The sequence below is a fragment of the Struthio camelus genome, chromosome Z, assembly GCF_040807025.1.
Source record: "Struthio camelus isolate bStrCam1 chromosome Z, bStrCam1.hap1, whole genome shotgun sequence".
Lineage (NCBI taxonomy): Eukaryota > Metazoa > Chordata > Aves > Struthioniformes > Struthionidae > Struthio > Struthio camelus.
This window is the reverse complement of record NC_090982.1, coordinates 57383901-57397223: the sequence shown is the minus strand read 5'-3', so window position 1 is coordinate 57397223 and position 13323 is coordinate 57383901. Positions and strand designations below refer to the sequence as shown.

The following is a 13323-nucleotide window of genomic DNA, read 5'->3' as shown; positions in this document are numbered from 1 at the left end:
TGGATATTTTCCCTTATAATTTGTCTAATTGCTTTCTGAAGACATTAATATTATTGGCATACACAACATCCTATGGCAATGAACACCTCAATTTAATTATGCATTTTGTGAATTTCTTTTTTGTTTTAAACCGTCTGCCTCATAATTTCATTTTATGCCCCCCGCTGCTATGTCATGAGGAATAGAGAATACCTGTAACTTTTTGACCTTTCCATGACAGTCATCATTTTACTTACCTCTAGCATATCCCACACCAGTCACTTCTTTTTCTGGCTGAAGAGTCTTAATATATCTTATTTATCCTTTTATATTCACTCTAAATTCTGATGTTTTTTTCTATCTGCATACCATATTTATAATATATATGCTTTCTTCTTCAAGAAGAGGAGAATGCAAATGCTCCACGTATGCAAGATATAATTTCACTATAGATTTCTTTAGTGGCATATTTTTGTTTGTTTGCTTCTATTTTTTATTCTATTCCTTTCTTGATGGTTGCCATCATTTTATTTGTCTTTTTGAACATTATTGACCACTGAATGATATCTCCAGAGAACATACAGCAATTGATAGATCTCTTTCCCAAGTGGAAAATTCAAAGCTCCTCATTTTATACCTACAGCCAAAGTTGACTTTTTGTTTGAGATCTTCCTACAACTCTTTCATAACCAGATTTTGTTTTTCTTACAGTAAATAATTTTTTTCACTGGCAAGCTTTACAACTTTGAGATTTATTCCCCTTTCCATCTTACTGTGAGCATGCTGAAGTTTTTTTCTGGTGTCCTCTTGAAGAAGCAGTTATTAAAATTTACTGTCTGCATCATGACCTGTGATGGTACGCCACTAATACACCAGAAAGCTGTGCTGCCATTCAGAGGGACCTAGACAGGCTGGAGAGTTGGGCAGAGAGGAGCCTCATGAAGTTCAACAAAGGCAAGTGCAGGGTCCTGCACCTAGGGAGGAATAACCCCACGCACCAGGACAGGCTGGGAGCTGTCCTGCTGGAAAGCAGCTCTGCAGAGAAGGACCTGGGAGTCCTGGTGGACAAGAGGTTAAGCATGAGCCAGTAATGTGCCCTTATAGCCAAGACGGCCCATGGCATCCTGGGGTACATTAGGCAGAGTGTTGCCAGCAGGTCTAGGGGTGATCCTGCCCCTCTACTCAGCCCTGGGGAGGCCTCACCTGGAGTACTGTGAGTACTAGGGAGTCCAATTCTGGGCTCCCCAGTACAAGAGAGACATGGCACTCCTGGAGAGAGTCCAGGGGAGGGCTATGAAGACGATTAGGGGACTGGAGCATCTCTCCTATGAGGAAAGGCTGAGAGAGCTGGGCCTGTTCAGTCCGGAGAAGAGAAGACTGAGAGGGAATCTTTATCGACGTGTAGCGTGTCAAGAGGATGGGGCCAGACTCTTCTCCATGGTGCCCAGCGACAGGACAAGAGGCAACAGGCACAAACTGAACCACAGGAAGTTCCATCTGAACAGGAGGAAAAACTTCTTGACTGTGAGGGTGACAGAGCACTGGAACAGGTTGCCCAGAGAGGCTGTGGAGTCTCCTTTGCTGGAGATATTCAAAACCCGCCTGGACGCGATCCTGTGCAACGTGGTCTAGATGACCCTACTTGAGCAGGGGGGTTGGACTAGATGATCTCCAGAGGTCCCTTCCAATCTTGGCTATTCTATGTGATTCTGTGTGATATCAGCTACATAAGGCTAATAGAGATTTTCCCACTCCAGATGTTTTCTGGTTAGTATTGTAACTTCCAAAACGTAAACTGTTTTACCTGAGAAAGGTCCTGGGATTGCTGATCTCAGTCCAGCAGAGAAGTTAAATAAGCACTTATCTTTCCATTGACTTCAGCTAGATCATTTCTGTTCTTCAAGTTGAGCACATATTCAGGATTTTGATAAATCATGATTCAAAGTACACAACGTTTCTCAGGCAGGACATAGAAAACATTTCTTTTCTTACAGTCAGATTTTAGATTTGGAAGTCTAAGAAATGGAAAAAAGGAAACGAAAAACAGTATAATTTAATGCAAGAAAGGTTAGTATATGGCCTAGATAGTTCCAGTGATACTAAGACCTAGAAAATGCTGAAGAGTTGCAACACTGAGCCTTGTAAAGCCCAGCTCTGCAAATTTTAGCTAACAGAGTTCTCAGAAAAATATTTACGGCCACTTTGCACTGCTCAAATTTTGAGGTCTTTTTTTATGTGGGCATCTTTTTCTAGACTCAGAGAATTGAAAGCATGATCATATTTATGATCAATTTATGAGTACACACCAATCACTTATTGCTAGGATGTATCGTAATGAGCTGTGACTAACATGTTGCTATGTTTACCAGCAATATGCTCACCACCCTCTGTGCGCTTCCCTAGTAAATCTCTGCTAGCCAGGCAGTCAGCCAGATGGGGAAAGGTTGGCCTCTGCTGCACATTGGAATGGACTAAATCTCCATCAGGTCATCTTTCTTCACAAAAAGCATCTAGACTTACCAGGCCCACTCCAGAGTGAACATAATTAAAGAGCTTTTGGACTAGAGCTGCTTTGCACCTCACTAACTCTGGGAATGACAGGGCTTGCGGATACTATGAAACCCTAACTCTGTAGCTGTGTTGCATGTCTGTTCTTCAATGTGCATATGCAAATACATTATTCAGACAGTGCAGACACTGGTTTATGCAAGCTGGAAGTGCTGTGTGTCTTAAAATGCATTTTGCATGAGCATAGTTTTATTTTAGTTTTATTATTATTTATTTAAATATATGCACATATATTTTTCAGACGCCTAGGCTTGCAGTTTTGCCCAGTGCCTGATTTTAAGCCAAAATGAAATAAAGTAATTCAGAATGAAAATGAAAATGCAAGCAGATTTTTTAAATTGCACAAATGTCCTTTTCACATTCTTTAATACCATTTATTCTCAATTTTAACTTTGCACATCTTTGATTATTGAGGTTAAAGTAGACCATTTTATGATTTAAGTGCAGCTAGTTGAACAGTACAATATTAAGTACATCAAGAGCTTCAAAATACAGAGCTTATCACAGTTAGAATAATTTAAAGATTAAGGAGGGGTCACTAATGATTGACAACTCCCTGTGATTATACGTGAGGTTGTTTGAAGGACAATGCTGCACACAAGGACAAATCAACTTTTCAGATATATTTCCAGGTAAAGAAATAATGTCATATTGTGTTCAATGCCTTAAAACATCAGATGAGCAATATAAATTTTTGAACAATACTTGGGTTTGTTGGGAAGTTAGTTATATACTAAGTTTGAAAAAATGTCATGTCACTATTTTCTGCCATTCGTGTTTATTCTGTCATGAAATTTTAGGGTTTCAGAGGAAAAATTGTAGAATTTAAATATTTTCTGAAGGTAGCTCTCAAGTTCTGCTTAGAGCAATATGGCTCAGTGATGACTACAATTGTAAGAAAGAATATGATAAATATGTCCAAAAATATATATTAAAAACAATCCCCCTTTTTAGATCAGAAAAGAGGATTTAGACACAGTAGACTATTTTAACTTAAGAAGATGATTTCTAAAAAAAAGCTATGTAACCCACAAGCCTAATCAAAGCAGCCAAGCTGGTCATATAAGTCTGTACATTCATTATTCAACTGGCAGTCATTCACATTTCATTTTGGAACTCTATGAGCCACAACCTGAAATCATTTCTATAGCCACCGAGCAAAGAAAATGTGACTAGAAAAAAGAGCAATGCAGTTTGTGCAGTTGCATATATATGCTAGTATTTTAATCTGGAAAAATACTTTGGGTGGTGTGTCATGGTGGAGGTCACCCAGCTGCAGCTCACAAGAGAGCATGCTGCACTTCTTGGCGTGCCCCAGGCACGGTATTTTGCCAGTCAGAGGGTGGCACAACCAGCTACCATCACAACAGAGTCTGACGTCTGTTGGCCCTTCTGCAAGCAGTGTCTAAACCCCATGGGACGCCCAGGGACAGCCGAGCATAGCTCCTGCACAGGGTTAGCACACTTAGGCTTGGCGAAGGGCCTCGTTCACAGAAGGAAAGAGAAGCCATGTGATCTTAAGATCACACGGAAACAAGGCTAGTAGGAAACTCAGGAGATCACAAAGGCCCTCTGCAAGTGTGAAGGCAAGAGTGACAGTTCTCATGTTAAAACCCAATGGAGGTTTGTTTTTCAAAGCTCCGGTGCTGGAAGTTCCCCAGCCTATGAGTCAGCCTGGTATATAAAGCCTGGTATAGTGCTTTTCCTATCCCATCCACTAGGAAACTTGGCCACTCGGAACAATTTAATCATCTGTTTTGGTTTTTAACTAGTTGTTATTACATAGCTAATTTCTTCCAGGTGATACAGTAAAAAATTTTACCTGAAATCCTTTCAGATCAGTGTATAAAGACCAGAAGTTAAAACTGACTAGCCAGAGATAGAAAATGAATTCATTTAGCAAATCTTCACAGATATTACTGTGTTTGATTTTTTGCTATCAAATATTGAATAAAATTGAAATATGCAAAAAGGAGCACATGGTCTGACTGGCCTTACTATAAAATGATGCTATCCTCCTAATTAAGTTTCTGTAGGTAAGCAAGGAGAGAAGTGACAAAGTCAAAAACTGACCAGACTAAAAGTCTTAATGTCTCTACTAATCTATAAAAATCCCTGAAAAAGTTCTCCCAATAGTTCCAGTGAAGATTGCAGAGCACAGTTAAAGCTTTAGCTTTCAGACTTCAAGGGCAATCTATCACTGGCTTTCACAGTTAGCCTGACAAAATCGTGAAGAGACGTTTCATAGTCACACGTATCCTTATACCAGATCTCTAATTTGCTACACAACCATTCCGAGAGCAAGTTTAAATATGCACTTTGACCTCCAAATATACTCAGACAGACTGTTAACGATACTGCCTTTAAACATGTTCCAGGTGGAGAAAAGGATACTGTTCATTAAGTACAATTCACAGTTTTGGAACTAAACTTGTCAGAATTTAAGTTGAGAAGAATATTCTACAATACAACCTGTGGTGGAAACAGTCAAATTATCACACCTAATTTGTGTGCAAAAGACAGAAGTGCTCCTATTAGTAGAGTAACACAGCAGACATCAATAAGTAAAGACAAACTATAGAAGTGTCATATGTCATATTCTACCATTATTTCTCTCAGTGACCCTGAAAAAATTCTTTTTCTTCCTCTGCTTCAGTTTATCTATCTGTAAAGTCAAGATAAAGCTTCCTTAATTATTCAGATAAAAATCTACCTATCAAAAGCTACAGGAAGCTCCAGTTAAAGACATAGGTTCCTACAAGGGAAGACCATAAAGAATTTAATTGTTGTTTTGTTCTGTTTTTTGATTTTCTTTAAGCTTTGCTTAAACATTCTATGCAGATAGAAGCAGAAACTGAGATCTGCAGAAGTGCATGGACAGCGCCTGCTCAAAGTGCTGACAGGTTAGGGAGCAGCTGGAAGGCTCTGAGATCATGCTTTTAGATTAAGGTGCATCATATCCCCAACTTCTGCATTATGTTCCAATTTGCTGTTTTGGAACTAGTCTTAAGTACTATTTATTTACACTGTGATTCCATATAAAATCTCTGAAAGTGGGGCCTTCATTTTCTTGAACTATGTTCTGAATGATGTGACACGAATGGCACTTCATTGGTAACTGCACATTCGTATAAAGGTTAGAATGTTTAAATGCTAACTTTCATTCTTGGTCAAATTTTACTATCTATCTCCATTGGAAAAAAATATGCATAAGCCTGAATTTACAAAGATAAGGTTGCTTTGTAAAATAGATGCTATCAGATACTCTCTGAAAGTTCTTTCCCCTTTAACTTAGAATTTCACCTAATAAATTCAGTTGCAGGTGTTCTTTCTTTCTGTGCATCATATTACGGATGCTAAATAGGAGTTGTGTCACATTAAAGAGCTCTGCATATAAGTAATGAAGTGTGAATTCTTTCAGGAGAAATCCTCCTCATCTCATTTGTGCAGCAGAATGAGATAGTAAGATATGCAGCCCATAAAAAACAGGAAAACTTTAATATTGTTTTCTCACTGAGACAACAAGTAGTATTTCCATATTCTCTGTCTGCATTTGAAATTCATCACTGGAATGAGAGGCTGGTCTGCCTTTTAGACAGGCAAAAATTGTAGGCTTTACAAGTACATCACTAAAGCTTAGCTTATTATCCGATCAAATATTATGAGAATGGTCCCATATCTCTCACGTATTAGTTTGTAGGTCATCTACAATGGCAATACAAAAGCTTTCCCAAGATATAATTCTAAGGCTGCGATATTGCATTTTTCCCTTGACAAGCAGAAAGGTGTCCAATATAGAATATACTTCCAGGTCACTCTTACTAAATTTAAGAAAGCTAACCATGTGGAACAACAGCAAGTAGAATTAGGGTCAGTATTTGAATTTCTGTGTATCTTTAATTACCAACTTATAAAATATTGATTCTTACAGAGGGGAGAACGAAGGATATTGTCCTTCATAGAGGAGTATGATATATCAAAATTTACCTCCAAAGCAAGCCACAGGAACCTGGAAAAGTTTCAAGTTCTTAAAATTAAAGAAGAGAAGCCTGATGGCCAGAATCAGAGGGAGCTGACAGGCCAAGCCCCTTTGGAGCCACAGACCGTTTCCAGGAGCCCTTTCAGCACATGGTTCCACAGCAGAATACATATATGTGAGTGAGGCACGCAGGTTCTTATATAACGTTTGGGGAAAATTAGGCACCTCAGGACAGAAGTGACAAAACAGTATATGAAGAAGGGAGACGTCCATACTGATCATTAAAAAACTTGGAGTATAAATACAAGTTTTAAATCTTGTGTACCTCAAAAAATAAGATGCCAAAGCAAGGTACAAATGCATCCCTTCATTTGAATCCTGCTTTAATTTCCCATCCCTTTAAAACAGGAAGTTAACAGGGCAAATGTGGACAAGGGCATTCAGTAAGCTCTCTCCATGCTGAGAAAAATACTCAGCTAGAAAAATCTAAACAATACCTTAACAGTGCCTAAAAAAATAGTCTGAGGCAAAAGTAAAGTCTTTTCAAGGTGGTCTAAATGTTGTTCACAAAGAATTGCAATTATCAAAGTATTATACTTAGCACTGAAGAAAATAGGCTTTCAGGAAGAACTTAGCAAGTTGTCACCTTGAGGAAGTTCAGCTCAAGCCTTCTGATTAATACATCTGTAAGGCAGCCAATACACAGGTCTTTGATACATCTGATTATTACTATATCAAATAAATGGCTCATTTATCAGCCTTTATGTAGCTTGGCTGTGTTCACATGCACGCTCATAGAAGATAATCACAAAGTGCTTGCAACAAAACAAATTGGTTTGTTCTAGCTGGTGTAGTAATTAGGAGAAACTAGGGGAGAGGAAGATCAGAGGTTCACAGCCTAAGAAAGAGTGAATGCTTCACAAAGGAAAAATAACGGCAAAATTGCCCTGGTGGAAGAGCATTGTGCAACGTAAATGCTTGCAACAAAACAAAAATTCATTTCTTGACAAGCATTCAGAAAAAGCTAGGACACATACAAAAGCATGACTAATCTACTAGGTAATTAGCAGAAGTAGAGGTAAACATCTGAATTTTTAAAATAAGCTTTTAGAGGCATTTTATACTTACATCCATCATGTAACATTTCTCCTCTTCTAAGCAAGACTGTGGTATCAACTGATATTCATGTACTTCTGCATAAAGAGACCTCCTACTATGGCCATTGCACTTCAGGAGTCCCCACTGCTAAAGCATATACATTGTGTAACGTGCTTCTACTCCTCCCTCTGGTCTTCTTTAGCCATGTACTATAAATAGTTAAATGCAGGGAAGACTTTTTAGCCTTTACAGTTTAGACTTTACAGTCTAAAGACTTTAGACTTTACAGTTCTAGAACATTTTGAAGCCAACTATACTGATGAACTTTGGATCACAGACAGAAAAATACACTTTTCATGTGATAAAAAACAACAGTAAAAGACTGATCTATTTGCCAGCTCTCTCCTAGAGAGAGCTGATAGCCAGGCCCGAAACCTGCTTCTTTACCTATTCCCTCAGTAGGCTGGTTGTTATTCTACAAGAATCCATCATTTTTCATGCTCAGGCAATGCCAGACACAACAACAGAAAGCTGAAAAGGAAACGGTAAGAAGCCTAAGAGGGCAGGCAAAAGGAAGGAAATACAGTCAAGTAAAACCCAATGAAAACTGAGTCCCACATGTTTATTTGGAAGGTACCTATGAAGCATGAAACTTCAGGAAAAGCAAAATAAGAGATGAAATGAAACCCCCAGGACATCGACAGCAGCATAATAGAAAAGGATGACAAATCTGTGGGAACCGGGCACCAGCAGCCACCTGGATACAGGTGCAGTTCTAAGTTCTTCCTGTGGCTTAACTGAGACTGATACCCTCTTCCCACTACGTATGACTATTTTTACAAAGCCCAGAATGTTTTAACCCATTTGCTCTGCAGAGAGATCTCTGAGAGTCAGGAAGCCACCGCCTTTTCTCTGATAAACTTGTTCTTATAGCAACCAATCCACATTCTTTCTTACTTCTAGTTCTAGAGAAACATTTTGCTGAATTATAATCTTTCAACTAGATAATTCAAATCAACCTACAAATAATTCATTCACTTCGTTATTTATTTCTACACATTGCACAAGTTACTAGTAAAATACCGAACAGTTGGCCAAATCCATCTGAGGAAACCTAGTTGGATTTATTAATGAGGTCCTTTCACAATCCTATTTTGAAATCTGTCAGCTGTTTTTTTTATCCATCAGCTATGTCTTATTAGTTCCATAAAATGGAAAAGTTGGGGAGGTTTTCATCAAAACGTAATGTGTTACATAGTGCTAAGTGAAATGCCTTGGTGAAATGGGAATGGTAGGCGTACTAAGTGACATGCCTTAACATGCCTAGGTTATCAATAGGTACCATTATTACCCAGAGCTTCAGTCCTATGAAAAATAAAATATAGGTTTCATACTGATGGTATTCTCCATATTTTTATCTGCTAGTATTGTTGGCATTAATGAAAGCCCCTTTTTTCTTCTATTTTTTTGAGTATCAATACTATATTTTGAAAATGTTCAGCTTTCTGAGACATACTAAAACTAACATTAGTAGGTCAGTGAGCTCTTACATGAAAAATGCTGTGTTAATCTGAAAAAAAATAGCTTGTAATAAACCAACTCTTCTTAATTACAATAATAAGCTTCTTTTTCTATCCAAATCAGCATACGATATTCAGAACAGGTAAAGAGCTGGATGTCCCACTGCCCCTAATGCTCGATATTGGTATAGTTATCTTATTAAACTACAAAAGATTTTAGCTATTGAATATTCATGGTTGTTCTAAATCAGTCTGCACATTTTTTTCTTTTCTATCTAACAAGAGATAAATCACAAAACAAAAACATAAACATAACTATGTGTCTAACCATAAAATAAAAACCCTTGGAGAGATGGAATATGCTTTCTAAGGCATATCTAAGTAAAGCAATTCATTCCTTGGTCTGTCATTTGTGGTAATAACATTTCATGAATGGTCTCTATAGAAAACTAAGTCACAGTGATAATTAGGTTAATGTAAAGTATGCATGAGAGATATATAATATTTAATATATGTGAATCTGTAGTCCTATACAGAAGGATTAGGCAGGGCTTAGTAATTACATAGAAACCATAGAAGAATACCCCTTTGGCACTCAGAATGTCTCTATTCCAGAAAAATCTGTAAATGGCATTTTCATATATCACATTCTCTAGCTGATTAGGTGTGAACGCTAGTAAAGAAAATCATATTTAAACCCTGGAAGAGCCTGGCTCAGGATATAACTATCAGAGACATGTGCATTTGTGTACTTATTCCAAAGAAATATATGGGGGCTAGTAAAGGTGAGGATTACATTTGGGAATGTTAGATAAGCAAAGCTAAGCAACTGGGAACATATCTGGTTCTTAAGTATAGTGTATGATTGTTTTTTATATCTCTTATACTCGTAATATTTTGTTTCTCTTCTTGTAACTGGAAGCCTTAATCCCACTAAATAAACCTCTCCTTGTTTTACTAACAAGTCTGCCTCATACTGAGAGACAGGGGGAATCAAGGTGAAAAATGACAAACTAAAGATGCATTTATCCAAAAAGGTGGCAAATTCAAGCTAACCGGTTTTGTGCTCTAATACACGCTTACAGAGCAGAGTGGTTGGGAAATACTTTCAGTCAAACTACGGAGGGAGAGTATGAAGCTGTGTTCAACTGTAATGCTTCTCCAAATGCAGAGAAACTGAAGCTTCGCCAGAAAGGAAGCAAGTGGCAAAATACTCTCCTTCTCCCGTACAGCCTCTCTGACTTCTTCTCCCTCTCCCCATCAGTGAACTCCAAACATCACGCTGAGTAATGTTTTTGTTCCTAACATTTAAAAAAAAATCCTCCTATGGTCCTATTCATGTTCACTAGTGACAGATTTTTCATTGATTCTTTCCACTTTTTGTTGTGACTGATATTCATTGCCATGTACTAACCACCTTTTATATACTGCTTGTTGAAAATGATCCATAGATGCTTTCACAACTTCTAAACAAGATAGCTTCCCGTCCAGTGCAACCTTTTTCTTTGTGGAATCCTCCTTTCTGACCATCCAACTGATGATACCTTTGAAGTATTTCCACTTTCTGTTAATGCTTTGCATTTCCACACCAATATTCTGATAATAGCTTTCATTATAGAGAATCTGTTTCTTTTTAAACGTAAAAAAAAAAGCATATTTATGTCAATTCCTTTTGCACAACATACCTAGAAATTCAATAACCATCACCCCCAATACTCAGCCTACGCAGGAACTTAGGTTGATAAGGCAAAGGACACAACAGGGAAATTCAGTAATTATCAGTCAATAGTTGGTCTGTTTGTCTTTCTTTCTCTAATAAGTATAAAAGACAGAGTTGAACAGAGTCTTAAGTGATTCCTTCACTTGTAATTCACAGATCTGGGAAGAACATCCCAGGGTTATCCAATCTATTTTCTGACCCAAGGCAAATAATTCCTAGTGAAGTTGTCTGTAAATCTCCAGCCCCAGAGTGGCCGCTTTCCCCCACCACACAACCGCTAAGGGCCCCCAAGTCCACAGTCTGGGCAGGTTCATCATTGCTGCCATGTAATCCTCTTGGGTGTCTGTCCACCTGAATAGGACCACCGAGTAGGACCTTCAGTGCTGCTGAGCATCCTCTACATCTCACGTGACTGTTCTCCTTCTCAGGCCAGGCTATCGCCTGCTGTGTCACCCTGCTGTTTAGCTAAGGGAGCCACTCGCATCTGACATGCATGCACTTCTTGAATCCTGTCATTGAACAGGAGGCTTAATTAATATTTTATTTCCCCCCATCAAGACAAAAATCCTGGGCTTTTCACACATAATGAGCAATCAGCACCTTCATGGTAAATGCTGCCCAGTCCTGGGACACTGGATACACGCACAGAAAGCCTGTTTATACAGGAACGTGCAGGCTACTGCAGTTCCTGTATCACAGATCGATTTTTTTCCAGCCAAAAAAACTGCCCACCACCTTTCAAAGGCACTTTGAAGCTAGAGTTTTTCCAGTCTGAGAGACTACAAGTGAGGAAGCTCCATTTTACTTGTAGCATTAAAAAGAATGCTTTTTGCTTTCAGGGCACTTTATTTAATAATAAAAGAAAAGATACAGTAGCCCAAGATGAATTAGTGCTATATTATAACACAGAGGTTTGTATTGTTTGCTACTGCCCTAATCTCTTCATTCTCCTTCTAATTCAGTTTCTCCTGCCACCTATTGATTATAAAATTCTGGAATGTGTTTCTCCCTGTAAAAACTTAAAAGAAAGGAGTAAAGAAATGAGAGATTCCAGAAATGTTCCCCAAATGGAAATGCAAACAGCCCATTAGATTTACGGAAACTAACAAAACAAACTGAAAGTCTTAGCTTTGTCTCGACATGGGTGAACACTGTGGAAGAAATGTTTATTTAGGTGATATACTAGTATCTTCCTTTATGACAGGAGAAGCCTTAAAATGCAGCACATTGCGTGTCACCACAGCAAACAGTAAATATGCACATGGTTATATTCACAACATCCTTGTACATGTCAGCTCTACACCTTCCGACACTTATTTATTATGCATAACTCAAAGGCAGTGAAATCTCATGGTATCAAGACCGACAAGTAGGTGCACAGTACCAAGATTATAAGATGGATGAATAATGAAAAAACAGACTTGAAACTCATGAAGGATAATAACCAATAAGCAATGCAGTAGAACTGACAAGCATGAGAGAAAAAGCAGCTCGTTGTTTTGAGTATAACTATGTAAAAATAATCATTTACTGTTTAGCTAACTTTTCTTCTCGCTGACCTACACATTTCTGGAAATGAAAATGTGTTCAGATATAACCATGTTACATTTAAATTTACAGGCACTTTAGCAGTGTGGGAAAATGAAGACAAGCATTATCTTCAGACAATGAAAATAAGCATCAGCAGGTATTTCATCCATTCATGGTTGCCTATAATGGAGAATATTCCTTCATTAATTGGCTAGCCATGAATTCCAAACAGCAGTCATCCCAGTGTGCAATAGATGTCTCCTATGCATATCGCCAACGTTGTGTAAATAGCACATGCATGGGATAAAATCTGTTTTATGCATACTAATCACAGACTCCTTATTTGCAGATACCCCAAACCCCTGGGGGTTTTCATGTAAATGTTTTCATGAATAGAATAATAGGGATATAAAAACTGTTTGGAGAGCTTTGACTAGCTACTTTCTTCTTTTTCTATACTACTCTTAGAGGAAAGTATACTGAATCATGGATTTGTGCTTTGTGTGGCCTCTTGGAAAGCCAAGTAAGTCAGCATTTCCATTTCTTTCTGCAGCGTGCTCCCTCTCTCTTCCTCCCTCCACAAAATAGCTCAAGTTAACTGACTTCACAGGCTTTCCACTCTTACTCCTTCAAGATAGCACAGTACAGATCTCCTTTTTTTTTCTTTTTTCTTTTTTTTTTCTTTTTTTGGGCAAGAATTATGGGACAGAAAATAGTAGCCTTTGAACTGAGTTCAGCAAGTATTTGAGCAGTAAGAAGATTAAGTTTTCCTTTACTGCTCCAGACTATACCTACTCCTTAGCGTTTATGCTACCTGTGCCAGCTCGAACTATTAGAAAGGTTTATAAACTTTCCTAATAATTATGTGGGGTATTGTGCAATACTATGACATATACTTATTGCCTTCATATGCACCTTCAACATGTACA

The 13323-nt window shown here is 38.2% G+C and overlaps 1 long non-coding RNA gene across 1 annotated transcript in view; it reads right to left on the bottom strand.

Moving 5' to 3' along the window:
- Positions 1 to 1789: 1789 nt before the first annotated feature.
- Positions 1790 to 13323, bottom strand: part of LOC138064549 (uncharacterized) — a 43617-nt gene continuing 32083 nt past the window's right edge. The window contains exons 3-4 of the long non-coding RNA XR_011137813.1: positions 7655 to 7833; positions 1790 to 1994 (exon numbers count right to left, since the gene is read on the bottom strand). This is a non-coding gene — a long non-coding RNA (uncharacterized lncRNA). The remainder of the gene's footprint in view (positions 1995 to 7654; positions 7834 to 13323) is intronic.